The sequence below is a fragment of the Amphibalanus amphitrite genome, unplaced genomic scaffold (assembly GCF_019059575.1).
Source record: "Amphibalanus amphitrite isolate SeventyFive unplaced genomic scaffold, NRLGWU_Aamphi_draft 000157F_arrow, whole genome shotgun sequence".
Lineage (NCBI taxonomy): Eukaryota > Metazoa > Arthropoda > Thecostraca > Balanomorpha > Balanidae > Amphibalanus > Amphibalanus amphitrite.
In genome coordinates this window covers 512067-532961 of record NW_024881652.1, presented here as the reverse complement: position 1 = coordinate 532961, position 20895 = coordinate 512067, and the positions used below count along the sequence as shown (strand labels likewise).

Here is a 20895-nt window from a genome sequence, read left to right as displayed (position 1 = left end):
AACGGGACACGATAACAGAACAATTTGCAAAAATCAATACGCAGATTCCGCTGGTGAACTCACGCCCGCTGGTGGTGGGCTTGGTCCTGAGGCCGGCGGTGCTGGTGGCGGTGCTGCCAATGCTGGCAGAGAGCCTGAAAGACGATAGATGTATTACCAGAGCCTAGACATTTGACTTTTGTTTAGTGGCAGCTTATTTCTTTGCAAAAAAGTCGCATATGTCAGATCATTGTAGTTCGTCACTTTTTACAAATGTCTTTTATGAATCAAGTTTCTACAGCACGTCTACTCGATACCCTCCTCAATATTCTAAATACGACTGGATACTCGATATGCAGAAGAATAAAGCATATGCCAAACGTCATGCTGAAAGTCATTAACCCGCGCGGGGCTGGGGTCTCCAGCCGAACGCGCGGGGCTGGGGGGGGGGGTAAATTTTACCCCCCCCCCTGTTATCTCCCGAACTAATGGTCCGATTTGGAAAATTCAAACGCCAATCGAAAGCTCTCATCACGAACTACTAAAAACATGTACTTAATTTAAAGTTTGAGGTCAAGGTCAAGGTCAGGTCAAGGGTACAAATTGCAAGTTTCTACAGTATCGGCCTTGCACCGTAGTTGCCGAAGAATGGAGTCATGGACTGAGACTGATCGCTCAAAACGTGTTTTTAGGCTACCAAGACAATATTCGTTGCATACAATATCATTCAGAGGTCAAGGTCAAGGTCAGGTCAGGCCAGGTCAGGTCACCAAAAAACAAAATATAGAAAAGGGCTTGTGCGACACATGTTTTATGGGTCATTTTACTCATAGAATTCAATAGGCACACTCAATAAGTGATATGGACCACCTCTGGATGAATTTCAGGTCGAGGTCAGGTCAAGGTCAGGTCAAGTGAGGTCAAATTTTAAAGTTGGTTGTTAAGGCCTAAAAAGGTGTCTATCTGATGCAGTTTTTCACGGCGAATCGAATGGTGCTATTTTTGTTTCCGTACGAAGTCTAGAACTTCCAAAAAAAGTCATTTTTCAAAAAAATTGTGTGTCGTGACGTCATAAAATTTTGAATAACTCCCACATTTTTGAACCGATTCTTCTAAAATTTGGTATGTAGGTGCACATAGACCACTTCTCTGACATAAATTCCGGTTTTTTCGATAGACTCAAAATTTTGGATTTTATAATGATTTTCCCCAAAAAGTCAGTTTTTTGAAAACATTTAGGCCAAAATCCAACATTTTCAAAAAACCGAGATAGCCATTTGATAGACAAAGTAAAATTACGTATAACCTTTTTGTTACGTCTTGATTCCTTTAAAAATGAAGATGTTAGCGGCGTTTGAACTTTTGCCGTTTTTGAGGCGAAAATGGCGAACATGTCGTCACTAAAACGTCAATTTCTCAAAAATTTTCCGACGGATTTCGCTCAAATTTTCAGGGAACGTGTCAAATTGATGTAAGAAAAGGTACTGAAAGTTTGGCGGCGCTGCGCGCCGCCGTTTTTGAGATATCGCAAAAATTCGCGAGGGGGGTAAAATTTACCCCCCAGCCCCGCGCGGGTTAACCCGCGAGTTGCTGGGGGGTGGGCGTTAAACGCCCCCACTTTTTTCGCCGGGCCATAGCATAAAAACGGCGCGCCGCAGGCGCGCCAAATTTTGGGTACCTGTAGGGAATTGATTAAAGTTTATTGTGACAATGTTTCAAAAAAATATGTCGGAAATTTTTTGAGATATCGAGGTTTTAGTGACGTCATAATTTCTGAGTTTTCGACCAAAAACAGCATATGTTCAAAAAATCATATAAAATCACGGAATAGACATACAGACATGCCGTAAACGCCATTAGACTGCCAATACCATGAACAATCAAATGGCTATCTTCGATTATTGATTATCGTTCCGCATTTTCCAAAATCTCGAACTGAATCTTGGCAATTTCTCGTGACTACTTCACGACCATAATACACATATTTCTTAAATTGAACTTTTTTAGCCAAACACGTACACATATGATAAAATGAATGCCACCATTGTGTTCTACGCCCCAAATTACCCATAAAACATGTGCCACAGGCTGCGAATATCAGTTTTGATTTTCGGGGATATGTGCCTGCCCGGTTGACCTGACCTTGACCCTGACCTATGCTTGACTGACCCCTACATAGAGCTGACACTCTTGTAGGCCTTATATGATGGATTGTGCACCGTTTTGACAGAGTTTATGACGAGAGGCGCCCATTGCGAAGTCCTGAAGTCCATGCTACTGAAAGCCCGATTTCAGGTGTTTGACCTGACCTTGACCCGACCTGTGATCTCAAAATTCAACTTTAAAGTACTCATCTGAAGCGTCTCGTCGCGTTCTTTCGTTTGCCGCCTCGTGCGTTTCGCTGCGCGTATTGGTTCTCGAGTTATCGGCTGGGGGCCTTTTACGCCCCCCCCCCCAGCAAACGGTGGGTGGCGAAATACCCCAGCAACTGCCGGGTTAACCCGCGCCCCACTGGGGGGGGCTATTTATAGCCCCCCTCCCGTTTTTCTGCAATAACTTCCAAACCGCTTGACGAATCGACGCCAAACTTTCAGTACCTTCGGCTGCATCAATTTGACACCTTGTGTCAAAATTTGAACTTCGTAGCTACCATAGGTCGGCCGGAAATGACGTCAGAGTGACGTCATGTTCGTCCGATTTCGACGCAAAACATTGAACCACGGCAATCGCTCCCAAGAGCTCAGTTTTTAAGCTAGATCCAATTTCTTTGCATGAAAGGACTCAGAATTGACCGCGCTATCAAACTGCCATCTCGGATTTTCAAAATTTTGAAAATTTCGAAAATTTAATATAATAATATTCAAAATTTATATTTTTATATTTTTTTCAAAAAGTTTTTGACTTTTCGAAAAAACCGGAATATATGTGACAGAACGCATGATTATGACTAACTCTAGCAAGTTTTAGCTAAATATCTTCAAAAATGGCCAAGTTATACGCATTATTGCAAAAAATTCACAATTATTAATTTTTCAAATCAATTTTTCAGTACGTATTTGATATCGTACACCAATATAAATGGCATCATCGTGTTCCTGAGCTCAAACTGCATCCAATAGACACCTTTTTTGTTGAAAAATTTCAACTTCAAAATTTGACCTTTTTTGACCTGAAAGTGACCTGACCTAAGCTAATTTCGACTCAAAATGACCTTGAATGACACACACGACATCAAATTCGAAATCTATGGCCTAAATGGACCATAAAACATGTGTCACGTGACCGACGCATGATATAATATTTTCGTGACCTGTGATGACCTGACCCTGACCTGAAAATCAAAGTACAAGTTTGGTACCCTCAAGGTATCTAGAGCATCTGTTCACGAGTGTGGAAACCAAAAATGAGCCTGATCTGACTTGTAAGACGGCGGCCAGAGCCCAAAATGTGAACAAGCCAAAGTGCTAATAATTTTTACTTTGACCTGACCTGTGACGTCATCGGTGACCTCGAGGTCAATGAAATTAGGTTTCGCTCGACAGTTTTTCCGGGGCTATCAGACGCCGTTTGAATTTTGACGATCGGCCCAGTAGTTTCGGAGTTAGGAGGGGGGGCTATGAATAGCCCCCCCCCCCAGTAGGGCGTGTTATACACAGACCCCAGTGGGGCGCGGGTTAAATGAAATTATAGTACATTTTTGCCACCGACGCATGTTAAAAAAGTTCAGTTAAATTTTTGTATAAAGGTGGCCTGCTGAAAGCCAGAAGCGCGAGAGACGGTTAATTTCAGTCGACGCCAAAACTCGGAAATGCCTATCAAAACCCATGCATAAAAACACGGCGGTTAATTTCATTATACGGCAGTTTTCTTCTCTTCAAAAGCTCCCTGTTAAACAATGCGTTCGATGACTGAAACTTCAATAAAAGTCCGGTCATAGAAGCTTGTAGCTTGGAATAAAGTAAATTGCGAAACAGGTTGACAGGTGAATTTTGAAAAGAACACAGCCTTAATGTTATGACTTATCGTATGTATTTCAAAGAGATGGCTTAGCAGGTTACGCGGAAATGTAGAAGGCAGATTTCGAGGCACACTTAGTTCTCAAGAGCCAGTGAAGAGCAATTGAAGATGACCCTTACAAAACGGGAAGGACAGCACTGCCAGGAGCTAGTGTTCGTAGTAAGATCGACGTTTGTTATCATACCTTCATGGATATTGGATGTAAAAATATAGGAAAGAGGAGGGAACGCAACGACATTTTCCCACTAATGAGGACAAAGCATGTCTCCGCAACGCCTACTTCTCACTCGCAATTGCTTCGTAGCATGAATGTCTAATAAAAGTAACAGACGCGTCTCGCATGTTCACCAGGAAATATCTGAGAAAAGAGGGACGAATTTCAAGCAAAATACGACGTGGTAGGCAATTCGCAATTTGTATAGGTATACTGAGACCAAGTGGTAGATTAATTTCGTTATTCGCCCATCGTGTGTTAAAGTCCATTGGCAATAATTTTCATTATACGCCCAAAGCTTTACCCATTTGCTGCCCTCCCCCCCCCCATCTTCCGTGCCCCTCCTTGATGTCGAAGCCCAAAAGCGAACCCTTTCTCAGAGAAGCGTTGGTGCTTGGTGCCAAAAATTTACTATAATAAATTTAATTGCCCGGTCCGAATACCATCCCAGCCATGACACGGTCGCTTATCTCCAAGGGTGTTTTCATTGAATATGCTCGCAGGCTCGCACATTCAATGCGAAAATTGCACTCATTTCATTCGTGCAATTTTCGAAAATAGCATCCTCACTCCGTTCGGACGCTATTTTCGATAAAATAATGTCCTCACTTCGTTCGGACATTATTTTAAAACACCCTTGGGAAAGCGACCGAATAATGTCTGGTATAGTCAGTCCCACGCACAAGGGGGAAAAGCTCAAAAAATTGAGCGCTCAAAAAATTGAGCGGGCCCCATTATGAAGGAATAGGCGAAACAATGGTATTTTAAAATGCCTTTAGCGTCACACTACGGCAAATATCGTATCCAAATAAGGTATCAATGGCAAGAGAGAGCAACAAGGTTTCTTCTCGAACACTCGCCGTGATAATTTATATCGGTGTTTTTGGAAAGAAAATGCCCTAAAGACGCTCAACTTTTTGAGCGCCACTTGTCGTTCGGGACCGCGATACTCAATAAATTGAGCGCCACGACAGACGACAGTCAGCTGGCGCTCAAAAAATTGAGTGCCGGCCAGCATCTACACTCAATTTTTTGAGCGTTCTCCGTGACAGGTGAAGCCGGTACTGGCTGCCATTTTTGATGTTATGTTCGTTGAAATACGTTAAACTGAGTTGAAACAGAAATGCAGGAAGTTGAATGCTACGTGGTACCTAAACTTTTCACAAACCCATGGCATCATGTCACATTTTCCGCTAGTAGTTTTATCGGTCGCCTTTCGGATTCGGCACACCTCAAATAATTATACAGGGCTTGAATAATCCGTATGAATACTGTATTGATATTCTCTGACTGTACTGGGAGAAGGGAATACGTGAATACAGAAAGATATCCACCCACGCTTGAATATTGGAGAATTATAGCAGGAAAAACTGTATTGCCACGGTTACAACTTTCAAGGCCATCGGCCGCAAACAAACAAAATACTATACAATGTGGGTTAGATTCACAAACATCATCAAGTGTGGAACACAGAGACGAGCAAAACAACATCACATTATCGCATGCCAGCCCGACCACATTGGAACCGGGTGACCTGCGACCGGAACCTGCGTCTTGCCAGCATACATCACAAAAGCAGGAGGCAGTGTCGTACTGCTTTGATCCAAAATATGCCATATAACCAGAGCTGGGCGCGTTCCTCGATTTTCGGTAGTGCGTTAGCGTTCCTGCGTTCCTCCGGCCGCGGTTAGTGCGTTCCTGGAATAGCGTTCCTCAATTTTTTTTTTTTCGCTCGGTGCGTTGGCGTTCCTGCGTTCCTGCGTTCCTCCCTCAAAAATACCGCTGAACCACGCGGCGCGGGCCCAACCAAACACGGGGCGAATCGATCACAGAATAGGGGAGAGTGGGGCTAGCTGTTACAGGGGTAAGTTGTTACATAGGAAATATCTTTAAAAATACTCTTGATATGGCGCCAATATTTACGGTAGCAGAAAGGTTACGCACATTTTACATGTCACTGCAGGCTCAGACCTGGTGGAACGCCATGTCGCCCTGTAGGCGCACTGGGGTAAGTTGTGACAGCAAAAGTATTTTTTGCTGGCCAACACTTTGGGTCGTTTTTTGTCAAGGTTATTTGTGTAAGAATGCTGAATGTATGTTCACAAAATTAAGCGATGATTTCTTTTGTAAGATCACCAAGTAAAACGCGCTAGCCTCTTCATGTAAACAAACATTTGAGTTCAGTCTTGAGAAATTCGGCCGCCGCAGGGCCGGGGCATGTTTAAAGATGGCTACCCAAGACTGCTTATAGCGTGCTCCGTTTTACCTGGGCGTAAATTTTGTGCAGAAAATGAAACTCCGGTCAGTATGGCAATGCATGGTGCCCATGGCGTCGCAGTAAAGGCAAATCAGAGCTTGAGCCATGTTTGATGAGCCTTTTCATGCGTGTGGAGTACAGTAATGGTTTATGCTTTATTGTTCTTGCCTTTCAATGAGAAAGGAAAGCATGTTTAGTATTATCCATTAGGGAGGCTTACGATCGGTTCCGATAGGACGGGCAATGACTGTTATAGTGATGAAGAAACTACGAAAAAAGAAGTGTAACATGTTACCCCATACCGTGTATCAAGTTGCCCCACAATTTTTCAACTTACCCCAAAAATCTTGCTTTGGTTTTCTGAATTTCACATAAAAGTGAATAGTCGTAAAGAAGTGAAAGTTTGCATGTGCTTTCCAAATTGATTCAGCTAGCATGTGACCAAATTTGGTGCAATGTCATTGAATAGCTTGGCCACTAAGTGCAGAAGACCAAGAAGTGTAACGCATCGCCCCAGTCTCCCCTACCCAGAATGGCGACGTGGGGCCGAAAAGCAGCTCGACATCTCTTTTCCGAACACTGGCGGTCCCAGGGGGGGGCCACGGGGGCCATGGCCCCCCCTTTGGTGCTGAAAGGTGGGGCCATACTATCTTTTGGCCCCACCTTTCAGATCGAACAAAAGTACTAGAAAAGCTTTTCGCATGTTTCATTTTCTTTCTTGCGCCATCAAAGGACGTAAATTTCACTCATGAGTGGGCTCAGTTTCGTATTCTGTCAATTTGGCGGTCAGCGTCGCTGGCACCGGTTCACGAGTATGGCCGGATCTTATATGGAATATCAGCGTGGGTTTACTTGAGGCTCTCGTAGGCCCAGCAATGGCTGGCATGAGACCCTCTTCGGCAGTGGTGGGTGGGCCCTGCTAAAGGAGATTGGCTCTAAGACACTAAAGTAAGACCTCATGGGTTGGTGCTGTGCACCTCAGAAGCCCGGTGGTGACGCCGTATGCCGGCTTGGTTTCTTAAGGATTAGCGTGGGAACTCCGGGGCCTGCATAGAGTTTGCATGAGCTAGTATGTAATCTCAGAGGCATGTGTGTAATGTGTACACAGTGGCGGTCGCGGGGGGGGGGGGGCATCAGGGCCATGCCCCCCAAAGGTCAATAAAGGGGGCCATCATATCATTTGCCCCCCCCCCCTCAAACAACCAATGGGCCCCCATATAGGTGTATGGGGCCCTGGCAATTATTCGATCGTCACGAGGCTCAAAAACCCACGCCCAGCTATTAATATAGCTCCCACACCGGTCTTTGAACGTCCTACACTGACCTCTGAGGGAAGTTCAGTGGCGGTCAAGCGCCCACGTTGACCGCTAAGAGCCTACATCAACCTCTGAGACCCCACATCTGGCCTATGAGGGCCCCTAACCGGCCTCAGGAGTCCCAACCGGCGTCTGAGGGTCTCACACCGGTCTCTGGTGGCTTTATTTCTGTCTGTGGTGTCCCAAGACGAACCTTTAGGTGCCAATGAGGGCCCCGCACGGCGCACTGGCTGCTGAAGACCCGATGCCGGCCTCTAAGGGCCTGCATTGGCCTGTGAGGAGGGCCCATCTTGGCCTTTGAGGGCCCTCTGCTGGCCTCTGGGGTCCAACGACGGCTCATGCCGGTCTTTTAGGGCCCCACGCTGACCTCTGAGGGCCCATGTTGGCCTGTAATGACCCACATTAGCCTCTGAGAGCCCAACTCGGTCACTGATTGTCTCAAACTACTGGCCTTTGTAGTTTGCAGGCCCTGTACTGGTCTCTGAGGGCCCTAAACTGGCCTCTACGTGAAAACATACATGGGTGGGTTTCTGAAGATCAGAGGGCTCACGCAGTCTCCGGCACAGCCTTACGTTGGTCCTGATCGAGATTACTTTACGTCCTGATGGTCCCGCGCAGATTCCCTCATATTTCGACGTCGGGACCCCATGAGCCGGTGTGGGTCCTGGGGCTGGCAGAGACTGATGAAGTCCTTAGGGCTCAGGGCCAGTCTTTTTAGCAGTAAGACTAGGCAAGTTGAGTGAGCCCCAATAGAGCCGTTTCGAAGCCCCGTAGGAGTCGCGCGCGGCCCTCAGATGCCAATTTTGAAAGCTCGGAACCTGTGGGGGGTCTCCAGAGGTCGGTGTACCTACTCTCTCCCGCCGCCACACAACTAGGTATGTTACCTATATGGGTAAATGTCATAGTCTGAAAATGCTCTCTGGGTTTCACATGCTTGTTCAAAGCAAGAGGTATCTGTACTTTTCCGAATTGTTTTATAGTGGTAAGGTCATGAATCCGCGTGCCTGACCTTCCAGTATACCTATGCTACACCGATCCGTCGTCATGGTGCAGTGGGCCGACCGGTGGAAGCACCGTGGGACGGGAAATGGAACTGGTGATTTTGCCCTAAATTGAGCTTAAAGATTTCACGCAAGAATCAGATGGATGAAGCATAAGTAATGCCAACTGCGCGGCACCTCGTGGACGTAAAAATTAGCCGATCACCCCCCCCCCCCTCCCGGTGACGGATAAATGTTATGTCCCGCGAGTGTGACATTGGCCCCCCCTTTTACTAGCGGCTGCGACCGCCAGTGTTTCCGAATCGAATATCTGAAATACGTTTTACCAATATCATCCGTAGGGTTTTCAACAAAAATACGACCTGCTTAAAAACAATAGTTAAGTTAAAGGGACCCTCCCACCTTAACATTAGTTTTGAGTTGAGATAGCCAAATTGGTGGCCATGGCCTGAAAATACCGGTTTGGGCATTCACAATATCGAAAAATGCTTTAATTCGGAGATATGGAATTTCAAACTTGCAGTTTTCGGATTCTAAGGGGCTAATGCATTGGTATGCCCCCTTAGAATTTGTGACGTCAGCGGAGATCTAACGATTTTTAAATCTTTTACTAAAACGTTTGGCAGCACGCGGTGGTATATGCTGCTTTGCGCGCAACAAATGCCGCACTTTCAAATAAAGTCGCTAGGAACAGCGGAGATCCCAAAAAGTAAACAAAAGTAAAAGTCTAATATCTTGAAAACCGGTGAATATTTTTCGATGAAATTTGGTAGATATTCATTTTTGCTCTTTCTGAACCGAGCGACATCACTTTCATGCCAATTCATTAACTTTTTTGAAGGTGGGAGGGTCCCTTTAAAAGATGTATCTTAGTAAAAGTTATCATATTTACTTTACACATTTAATGCCTGAAACTGAATCGAATAGTAAACATCACCACTAAAAATCTTTACACATTTAATGCCTGAAACCGAATCGAATAGTAAACATCATCACTAAATCTAAGCAAGCCTTCCTCGATTCGACCGACAAGTGGCGCCTCTACCGGCAAACACACGTACTCGAGATTCAAACATTTGACACAGAGGTCATTGGCAGCAATATAATTTTTCGGGTGGTTCCGCAAGAACGCAGGAACGCTTCAAAATTTCGGGTGGTGCGTTCCTCTTACTTGCGTTCCTTTGAAAAACTTTGCGTTCCTGCGTTCTTGCGTTCCTAAAAAGGGCGGTGCGTACGTACGGAAGAACGCAGGAACGCACTAAAGGAACGCAATTGCCCAGCTCTGCATATAACAAATGATATAAACGACCTAAGCTCGGACTAAGCTAATCATTATCAAATCCTTAACATGTAAGGGACGAATGGAAACATCGAGTCTCAGACCAGCAGTAGCAACCATCACAGTAGCAACATCACAAAGAACACGCGGCATTATCAGACAGCCGTTTTGTTATTGGGCTACAGGCGGCGACGGCGTGGTTGCAGACCAGCTGCGAGGTAGCGGCGTGCGGGCAAAAGGCGCGGGCACACCTCCATGTGGCCGTACGGACATTGCGCGGTCGGCGTCGCATAGTGGGCGGCATCGGGCTGTCCCGGGGCCGTCGAAGCCGCACAGGTTGTCGGCGCATGTGGGCGCGCGCGGTCACCACGGCCAGCTGCTCACCGCCAGCACAGACTGCGCAGCGTCGCCGCTCCGCCGGCCAGAACACGCAGACAACCCTTCTTGCAGTCGCACAACACGTCGCCAAACTCATTCACCTGCTCCACCATGTTGTTGATGTCACCGAGTCGTTCAAGTTGTGGCTCGTGCCGTCGAGCATGACCTGCCCAATCGGACACGGGTCAGCGGCTTCTGCTCCAGCAAAGTCTTCATCTTGGTGACGTCTTGCTGATCTCCACAAAGGCTGAGCAGATGACCTTACCCACAGGGACGGCCGACGTCCTCGCCAGCGACCGCTTGGTTGTGCAGACCTGCCAGAAAAAGAAAAGCTGTTCGGTGATCTCAAACGATTTTTTCTTTATGCAGTGGAACAAAATGGAAAATATGTCATACAACAGGAACTAAAAAAAGATGCAGCCTAGGTCGTCTAAGAAATGGGTGCAACATTGATAAAATTCTTCATTGAATGAATTCTGCAAATGCTTTTGAGTTTTGATAAAATGTGTGGTGATTATAACTTATAAGGAGGCTACTTTACTACAAAATTGCTCAGGATTCCTTATCTGGACCTGTCAAAAAATCCTGACTGCACACCAACAATGAGCATTAAATCCGAAACCTCTACCAGGTACCTAGGGATAATTAAATTCTGATTCAGGAAAATATTTCACATCATACAAATAAAAACCTTTGCTATATTGAAACTGAAAATGTGATGCCGATCCAGTGACCTAAGGGTCTCAAAGTATAATAATGAATTAATCTATTATACATTTGGTGGTGACTGTCGACTGGCGTCTGGCGGCCTAGACCTTGAGGCTTGAAAGTGGCCTTCCTTTTCCGTTGACTCCGATCCTCCAGATGGAAATGATATAAAGGATCATTTTTATCTTATTTCATATGAGCCAGTCAGCAAAGTGGCTATCCTGTTTCAGCATTCACACACACAATAGTTGACCGTCAGTCTCTCATGCTGTCAGTGTTGTGAAGTAACGAAGGAGTTGAGTTTTGTTGATTATAAATTGTGATGTTATGTAAAGGACTGGAAAATGAATGTGAAAACTATGGAAACATATTGGCAGAGTATTGTCACTTACTATCAGGACATATGGATAGAGAATACATTCAAATTAATGAGAAATGCCAAATATCAAGGTGCTCAATCACTGATAGGAGTGGACTATCATATGTTTTAATGTCAATTATATGAAAGTTAAGACTGAAACTACCTTTTACCTCATCATACCTAATGAAAAATTGTGTGAAGAAAACATTCACAGCCTCTTTGAAGCACTAAGACCACTAAAAAACAAAAATTTTCACGTAAATATGTTGTGTCTCCTTCCTTCAAAACATCATATCGGATGGCGCCACTTTCGTCGACAGTTACTTATCTGCACGCAAATCGAGGAAAACGTGAATTGATTGACGTTTACGTGTTTCCAAATTTAAAATCACAGCATATTCAAACTTTTCAGTGTACCTTTTAACATCTAAATATAACTAAAACGATAAAAACTTGCCTTCAACACGAGGACGACGACAACCACTCGACCGGAGACGTCGCGACGAAATAAACAAACGGCGCCGCCAAATGAAAAATATTCTCCGATATGAGTAATGTGAAATTGAGTCGCAATCATTTTGGGTAGTATGAAAAATGCTCTTTCCAACAGAACCCTAGTAAAAAACGTGAATGGACAAAAAATAACTTTTATTTCGACATAAATATTGGCCTGTTTTTAAGTCATTCTGGTATGCCGTAAGATTTCGACCTTTAAATTGGTGTTCCCCCAATCATTGAAGCTTGAGCAGTGAAAAATATGAAAGCCTAATCTGTTTTGCATCATTAGTGATTGTCCTAGGGTGTTGCCATTTCTCCCTAGGTGTTGCGAGTTGCTTTTGCAAAACGTGTTCCTGAAACGGCTCAATTTTTTGAGCCCTCAACATTACGCCTATGGGAGCCTCTGACGTCACACGCTCAATATTTTGAGCGCTCAATAATTTGAGCTTTTCCCCCTTGTGCGTGGGACTGTAGTGCTCGGACCTGGCAATTAAATATATATTATTGCCTAAAAATGGAGTAAAATGCTACACAACATTCTTCAATCGTTCTCCAATTTCACATTGGACTCTTACCACCCGAGGAGCGGTGTGGCGACTGTCACCTTCTCAGCTGCACCTGAAATGAGATAGCTAAAATAAATGTTTTCATTAGATATATAAATTCCTGGATATGATTGAAAAATTGTATGATCAACAGCTTGCTTGTTATCAAGTATAGCTATAAAATTAATTCCAGAGCATCGATTCCCCTCTCCCAAAAACGTCCCCGAAACTAACCTGTCTGGGGAGGCCTCTGATCCTGTGACGGGCGAGTGTGCGGCAGCTGAAATGCCGGACTGCCGGATTGGCTCCGGTGGTCGACGGCTCAGCTGCGCCAGAGCCGCACACCCGCCTCCGTCAGCCTGCCAGTGTAGTAAATGGACAGATGGTTATTCCAGCTGATTTATGAATGGTGTTTTTAGATTCATGTAGTCGAAATTATTTAGAATAAAGGTAAAGTGGAATTGATACAGCACAAAACTGAAACGGGACACGGAAACAGGACACGGAAACGAAACACGGGAACTGGACACGAAAAGGGGACACGGAAACGGGACACGGAAACCGGACACGGAAACAGACATACAAACAGGTCACGGGAACGGGACACGACAACCGGACAATTTGTAAAAAAAAAAACAATAAGCAGATTCCGCTGGTGAACTCACGCCCGCTGGTGGTGGGCTTGGTCCTGAGGCCGGCGGTGCTGGTGATGGTGCTGCCAATGCTGGGACGGGAGCTGAAAGACCAGAGATGAATGTCAAGCACCTAATTGACAGTTGATTGTTTGTCAGTTACAATTTAGTGCCGAGCCAAAAATCGCATATCGATGTAGTTCGTTATCTGTCACACAATCTACAAAGTGTTGAGTAATGTACAAAGTACAGGACGTCTACAAGATATCCTATCCTTGAGATCCTATCTTTCAATCAATATTGGAAATGCAGAAGAGTAAAGCTTATGGCAAACGCTCAATAGGATCTTATTTAATTTTGAACTAAAACCGTCAAACTGCGCCACAAGCGACTGAACAGAGCGTCACATTGGTCTCTGACCACCAGAGCGGTGTGTTGTATTTCACCGTCCCAGCCGCGCCGCCGCCGGTCACCCGTCTCAGCCGGTCGGAAACGGGAAGCTGAAATTGAGGGCCGACATCAAAAATATATAGAGACAATACAAAGGTCTAACCGGTAAATGATGAAAACAACATTCACCTCCCATGAAGTGCAACTAGAAAGGTTGAATCACAAATATGCATCACACAAGAAGCGTCCCCAGACTAACCTGTCTCGGGAGGCCTCTGATCCTGTGACGGGCGAGTGTGCGGCAGCTGAAATGCCGGACTGCCGGATTGGCTCCGGCGGTCGACGGCTCAGCTGCGCCAGAGCCGCACACCCGCCTCCGTCAACCTGCCGGTGTAGTAAATGGACAGATGATTATTCCCGCTGATTTACCCTCGCGGGCCCGGGGGGGGGGGCGTTTTTCGCCCCCCCCCCCTGGCGAATATTTGCGATAACTCCCGAACGCTTAGGGGTAGGAAGGCGAAACTTTCAGTACCTTTTCTCCCATCAATTTGACATCTTCTGAAGTAAAAAACTTGGACCTAGCCCCCTTCATGACGTCACAAGGTCCATTTTTCTAGACCCCTGCACGGCAAACTTCGGCGTCCCAGACGCAAACTTCAAATAGCTGCTAAAAATAGAGTTTTTGAGATAAAGACAAATTACGAGCACGGCTGTGTAGCGTTTGACCTAGAGAAAAATAGAAAAATAGTTTTGGTGACCTGAGGTCAGAGGTCAGGTCAACGACCCCGAAATGTGGTTTTAGTTTTTCGCAAATAACTTCGACAAAAATGGTCCTAGAGCTACGGCAATGGTACCATCGCATTCGCCTTGTCAAGCCGCGTCGAATGATATATATTTTGTTCGGAAAAGGTCAAGTTTCATGTTGACCTCATGTGACCTCGAATGACCTCTGGTTGACCTTGACACATGAAAGGTCGTTTATGATGGATTTGTACCCGCTGATCACGAATCTGGCATCTATTTTCCTCTAAGCCTTCATTTAGAGCTTCCGGATGGCAAAATTGTCTTATTTATTATTACTAACTTGAATCAGTGAAATAGCCTCTAGCAGGGATACTCTTCTGTGACCTTGACCTTTGAGCAGCCTTGCATCGTAAGATGAACCACAAATAGGGAACTGATAAGCCTCAAAACATTTCAAAACATCTTGGAAGTTAGCACGCAAGATGTGCGAAAAAGTGCCAAGTTTGAGGTCAATTTTGAGCGTGACCTTGACCTTGACCTTTAATTTGGAGCACATTTTCAGAATCCTCAGATTCTCTTCTTTCGTTTGACACCCAATTTTGCCGGTTTAATGCAGCCTGCCGTCCTCTAGAAGGCTTACTTTGAGATCACTACACATGTGCCGGTTTTTGCCTTTTACCTTGACCTCTGACCTTGAAAATTGACCTGAGGTCAAAAATTTTAGGTGCATTAGAATCGTCTCGTAAGGACCTTTCGTTTGGTATCGCTTTTGTTTCCGTAGCTCCCTTATTTACGGAGTTAGACAGGGGGGGCGAAAAACGCCCCCCCCCCCGGGCTGCGGTGGTTGGGATTACCCCCGGGCCCGGCCGGGTTTATGCATAAAGTCATCTGCATCTTTCGAGTTTTACTTTGATTAGCATCATAGACTACTGTATTACTGTTACCAATACCAACTGTTATGCTGACAACTGCATTATTGACATAGCCGTAGTCTATGTTAGCATATATAACACAAAAAGGACTATATACATAAAAATACACGGGGACGGGACACGGGGAACGGAACACAGGTCATTGACCCAGGAAATTATGTTCATCACGATAAGCAGATTCCGCTGGTGAACTCACGCCCGCTGGTGGTGGGCTTGGTCCTGAGGCCGGCGGTGATGGTGGTGGACGGTGGTGCTGCCAATGCTGGGACGGGCGCTGAAAGACCAGAGATGAATGTTCAGCACCTAGCTATTGACAGTTGATTGTTGGTCAGTTACAATTTATTACCGAGCAAAAATCGCATATCCATGTAATTCGTTATCTGTCACACAATCTACAAAGTTTTGAGTAATCTACAAAGTATAGGACGTCTACAAGATATCCTATCCTTGAGATCCTATCTTTCAATCAATATTGGAAATGCAGAAGAGTGAAGCTTATGCCAAACGCTCAATAGGAACTTATTTATCTTGAACTAGAACCGTCAAACTGCGCCACAAACGACTGAACAGAGCGTCACATTGGTCTCTGACCACCAGAGCGGTGTGTTGTATTTCACCGTCTCAGCAGGGAGACACCGGTTGGTCACGTGACTCGGAAACAAAAATCAGCTGATAGAGTGGCGGAATCGCCGTAATCAGACACGAATAATTCCGGACGATAGAGCGGCAGTATAGGAGTTTTCTTCACAACAGGCAAACATTGCAATGTTTTATCATTTTATGATCAAGAAACGTTCATAAACCATATATTTCTTCGATGATTACTGCCGCAACCGACGCGCACATATCGTAGCCAGCGCATAAAGCTGTGCTTTGCGATATTAAATGTATAGAAAAACATTCTAAATCTTGCTTCAACCTTCTACTTACGCTTTTATAATTACGACAGCGACACCATACGGCCTATCGACGCTATGCAACTCCATGGAGTGTCCGGCCGCACTCTTCCGAGTGTGTCGAGATCAGAGGCGGACCATCCGCGGCACGTCCAGCTGCACTGCCCGGTCGCTGGGAGGGCGACACCTAGCGCCGCTCTGGCCGCTCGCTTCCGCGCACAACTAAGCTACCTGGCTACGCCTGTGGGAGGGGAGGAGGAAAACCAACAACAGTCTGATGAGCCAATGGAGTCTGCGAGCCGCGCCAATCAGCGCCCTTCCGCGCGCAGACGGGAGCTAGAGCTATTCATCTCCTTTCCTGTTTTCGCTGGTCCGCCAGTCACCAGCACCGTTCCGTACTCTCGATCGTAGCCATTCAGCCGTGTTGTCCTATACAACAACAGTCAGCAGCCTCGGATCGCGCCAATCGGCAGCCAGAGAATCTATATTATCTATTTGCCGTACAGCATTGCAAGCGTTACAGTGTTTGCAGCCGGGTGTAATCAGTAGTTGACACATTTATGTTTTGTATCACAAAATTTAAAAATTCATTGAAATATATTCACTTAAATTTGCATACAGCTTTTGATTCTTGACGCGGATTGTTAGCCCTTACTACATCAAACAGCCAACATCCATATTTCTGTTTCCAGAGCTGCAGTGCTGGACACCGAAAGTACATTATGTTCTAATAATTCAATCCAAAGGTACATAGATTTCACGACAAACTTCTAGGTTCCAGAGCAAGTATTTTCTCGCCAGAAGCGCGCAGCTGGCGCGCTCACGATAACTAATATCGCGCTCGCCAAAACCTGCCGGTTACAGCCACTCACACCTTACTTCCAACCTCCGTCCCATTTATCATTTATTAGCATATCGAGACAGAATGAGACTACGACATAATCGTCAAATTACATAACACAAATTGCGGGACGTCATCGGAGAGCCCGTTAAAATACCAAACCCCAATCTCGGCCAACACCGTTGGGACGGGGCGGGGGGGGGGGGGGCGGGAAGGGCTTGAAGCTGGGAGACGTATCGGCGTATCCTTCATAGACACGGGTGTTTCGCAACGCTGGAGCGTCGAGCCGAATTCGTCTCAATCGCCGCACTAACACAGCAGCGCTGCGTAGCGCGCTGTAGTACGCTGCCGTGAAACAGGGCCCAGGAGTCGGATGGTCTCGGCGGCGGCGGCAGCGGTGACGGCGCTTGTCACCGTGGAGCCCTCGAACGACGCCGTCAGCTCGAGCACCGGCGACTAGTGACCTGTAACAAAGCGAGTCGCGTCACGTCACGTCGTCACCTTTCAGTCGCGACGGCCGTTATATAAACAGTTACTGAGAACATCACGTACCAGCCACGGCGACCGTCACATTACAGTCACGGTGATCGTCACACAGCAGTCACAGCGACCGTCACAGGTCACGACGGTCATCAAATACCAGCCACGGCGAGTATGACTCATAGTCACAACGTCTTCTGTCGCACACTCAGTCATAATTACAGTACATAAATCATAATATTAGCCTGTGCATAAACATCTCATCCAAGAAGTCCAAGCTCGATTATTTCCCGCGTAGGGCTGCGGTTTGGTGGCGTGCGGCGACCGGCCCGACGGTTCAGCGCCGGTGCTTACAGCGGGTCGATCCTGACCAGTTCAACTGGCAGCTCACCGACACGGACTGGACAGCTGTGTTAAAGCAGCAGAGACCTACGGAGAAGTGGGAGGAATTTCGCAGGATTTTCCTATCACAACTCGACACAGTGGCCCAGGCGTCCACAACTCGACACAGTGGTGACCAAGGCGCAGCTGCCCCCCCCCCCCCGGTTCACACAATTACTGACCTGGAGATAATGTGATGGTTTCTGGACAATGTGGCTTGATACTGGCCACTACACTCTGCAACTTTCTGCCAGGTGACGTCCTTCAGCTGGATCGAACCGCTGTCTTCAGAACCGCCGACAGCAACGAGCCTGTTGAAAGATAACATGCTCAGAACTAAAAAACCACAAAGCATACAATGGAAACGACTAAGCTGGCCACAGGCACGGTACACAACGGCGGTCTTTTATGCTAAGAAAGTTCCATCGCCACAAAAGATTGCAAATGGCTATGTTATAAAAAAATCAGATATCACATATCTAGTCTGATAATGGATACCTGTCCGCACGTCATGTGGATGGCAGCATGGCTTGAGCTGTGTGCTTGGGCATTTCCATGGTGAGATTGGGCCCCATGCATGGCGCTGGTGTTTCGTCTGCATGTGCATGTCTGCATCTACTGATCTGGGGTCCAGTTTCCAAGATCTCTTGAGCGTGCTGGTCTGCTAAGTTAATAGGTTTATTACACTACGCATTCGCGATGGTCCACAGTGATAAAATTGTGGTAAATGGATTTTCTGCTCAGTCCTCTTCTTTTATTCCAACCCTTATTTCTCACTGCCGTTTGGCTGAGGCACCTTGAGGCTTGATGCAGAACGAGAATGCCCATGTCGTGTGGCACACCTTTGATGAACGTCTGTCCCAGCCAGCATCTGTTAGCAGTGGCTAGGTGGCTGTGCATTAGCAGACCCCTCTGTCAAGCTGACTTGGCTCAGAAACTAGCAGGAGGTTGAGTGTGCATCCTACGATGGGTAGCTGCTCATCTATGTGGCTCTGTGACACAGGATCAGCCTGAGAGAGAAGAAAGCCAGTCAAGGCAGTAATGGGATGTTGCCAGACTGGCAAAATAGTTAGTACTATGCCACATGTTACAAAATCAATTTAAAGTTTTGTTGGGCTGGGCTCTTTCAAGTTTTGGCCCAAAAAGACTACAGAGTTGGAGGAATGATAGGAATTAGGGGGAGCTATTGGTATGGGCAAGCACCCTGGTACAAGTTATTGGGGCTGAGCCCATCCAGTGGACAGGGCACCCAGCCCCTGACACTGCACCTGGCTCCGTGTATGCTCCTAGGGGAGCTTCCCACATGGGATGAAATTGTCTGCCCAGCCCAGAACAGGGGGTTAAGGCATAGAGAAGGATTTCTGGTATTCATATAGCAGGCATCTCACATGCTGCCACCCATTTGTGAAGTCGCTAGACTCTCCAGTTCTTGAGACATTTACACAAAATTCGCTTTTAAATCTAATCAAATACCTACTTAGTCTAACAGAAAAAAACATTATCTAACCTGACCTAACCTTACCTACTAAACTACAACCTACGGTTTATGTTAAAGCTGGTGTCACCATCAGTTGGTAGGGTGTAGGGTATAGGTTAGTATGTTATTAGTCAATAAATTAGGTTAGGTGAGGTTAGATTGTTTTTAAATTTCAGCTTCCTTTTATCTACACATTTACTGGCTGGCGCTGAAGGTGACTCCAGCTTTATTGACACCCCGTCAAGTCCGTCACCAGGGTGGTGTTTCACCGGTGATAGCAGCACGCTGCTATTCTGCTGACGTCACACTTGTGGTTGTGTTGAAGCAATGTGAATGGGGCTTGTTGATGTCTCCATGGAAACCTAATTTGACACATGTAATAGCAGCGTGCTGCAATCACTATCACCGGTGAAACACCACCCAGGCCAAACTCGCACCACGCTACACTAAATCTGTGCTGCACCAAGCCAAATCCGCAACGCACCAAACCCACACCAGCTGAACAACCCCACGATGACAACATCTCGTCGAAATTGCCATGCTTCGTCAACTGGCCGTTGGGATAGAGCATACTTGGTAGGATAATTACCACAACTACAAGACAAATCAATCAAAACATCAACTACCTTTGGCCTTGGCCTAGTTACCTTTTACCTACTTTGATTTGAATCTCAACTGAACCACAGAATTCAGAGGGGTGTTCACGGGCACCGCACACTGCTGCGTGCGCTGTGTGCGGTGCGTCCAGCAGGCGTGGGGGTAGGGGATGGGTAGGCGGTTCTGACGTCACGGCTGCGTGCGGTGGACGGTCCGCTGTGGCCAGTCCCGACCGGCCACAGCGATCGCTGTGTGCGGTGACGGAAAGCTGACGTAGGGACGCAGTGGGCGGAGCTTGGAGGCTGTGTGCGGTCCGACCGCACACAGGGCCCGTGAACAGCCCTCAGAAAAGGATCTAAAACACAAAATCACCCAGCCTGGTGCTCGCACGGGCAAAATCTCAGGAAAAAAAGTTTTAAAACAAGGTACCAAACCAACACCTACCTTCCATTATTTATAGTCACAGTGCCTTCCATCTTTACCACAAAATCAAATCAAATAACAGACCCCATTATAGAGTTCAGTGTAACAGACAAAACAAATAACATAACCGATGACAAAATACAAATTAAAACAAAGGTGTTCTCCATCAGCAAACGAAATGCCGTTCAACCAATCCAATGCAATGACATGCGTCTGCTAGCGACAGAGGTATATTAGCAGCATTTACAGTACAGTGGACAAAGCACAACTGAGGGTGTTCTGCGGTTTTCAATACCGAAATTCGTAAATTTCCCAAGTTCATCTTGTTTTATGACTCATATCAAAAGATAGAGAATTCTTTTATGTTAATTATTAAGCTTGAACCAGACACCGACATTGTCTTGTTTTTTAGTAATATTCCATTAATTGTCATAGTGTTACCTTCAGCAGACTGGAAGATCATTCATTCTAGACCAAAAAAATAGACCTTTCATCTTCGAAACTGCAATGAAATATGCGCAATTTTAAAGAAAATTGAATTCTCATTTT

At 46.1% G+C, this 20895-nt stretch overlaps 4 long non-coding RNA genes across 4 annotated transcripts in view; all 4 read right to left on the bottom strand.

Moving 5' to 3' along the window:
- LOC122383171 overlaps positions 1 to 20895 on the bottom strand; it is a 35060-nt gene that overhangs the window by 570 nt on the left and 13595 nt on the right. The window contains exon 4 of the long non-coding RNA XR_006256790.1: positions 64 to 134. This is a non-coding gene — a long non-coding RNA (uncharacterized LOC122383171). The remainder of the gene's footprint in view (positions 1 to 63; positions 135 to 20895) is intronic.
- Positions 10707 to 12855, bottom strand: LOC122383175. The gene is made up of 3 exons (XR_006256793.1): positions 12788 to 12855; positions 12584 to 12626; positions 10707 to 10755 (listed from the first exon to the last, which is right to left on the bottom strand). It is a non-coding gene; the product is annotated as an uncharacterized LOC122383175 (long non-coding RNA).
- Positions 12866 to 15657, bottom strand: LOC122383172. The gene is made up of 5 exons (XR_006256791.1): positions 15448 to 15657; positions 13835 to 13959; positions 13659 to 13685; positions 13219 to 13289; positions 12866 to 12912 (listed from the first exon to the last, which is right to left on the bottom strand). It is a non-coding gene; the product is annotated as an uncharacterized LOC122383172 (long non-coding RNA).
- On the bottom strand, positions 16624 to 20014 carry LOC122383170. Its single transcript, XR_006256789.1, has 2 exons — positions 18032 to 20014; positions 16624 to 17452 (listed from the first exon to the last, which is right to left on the bottom strand). It is a non-coding gene; the product is annotated as an uncharacterized LOC122383170 (long non-coding RNA).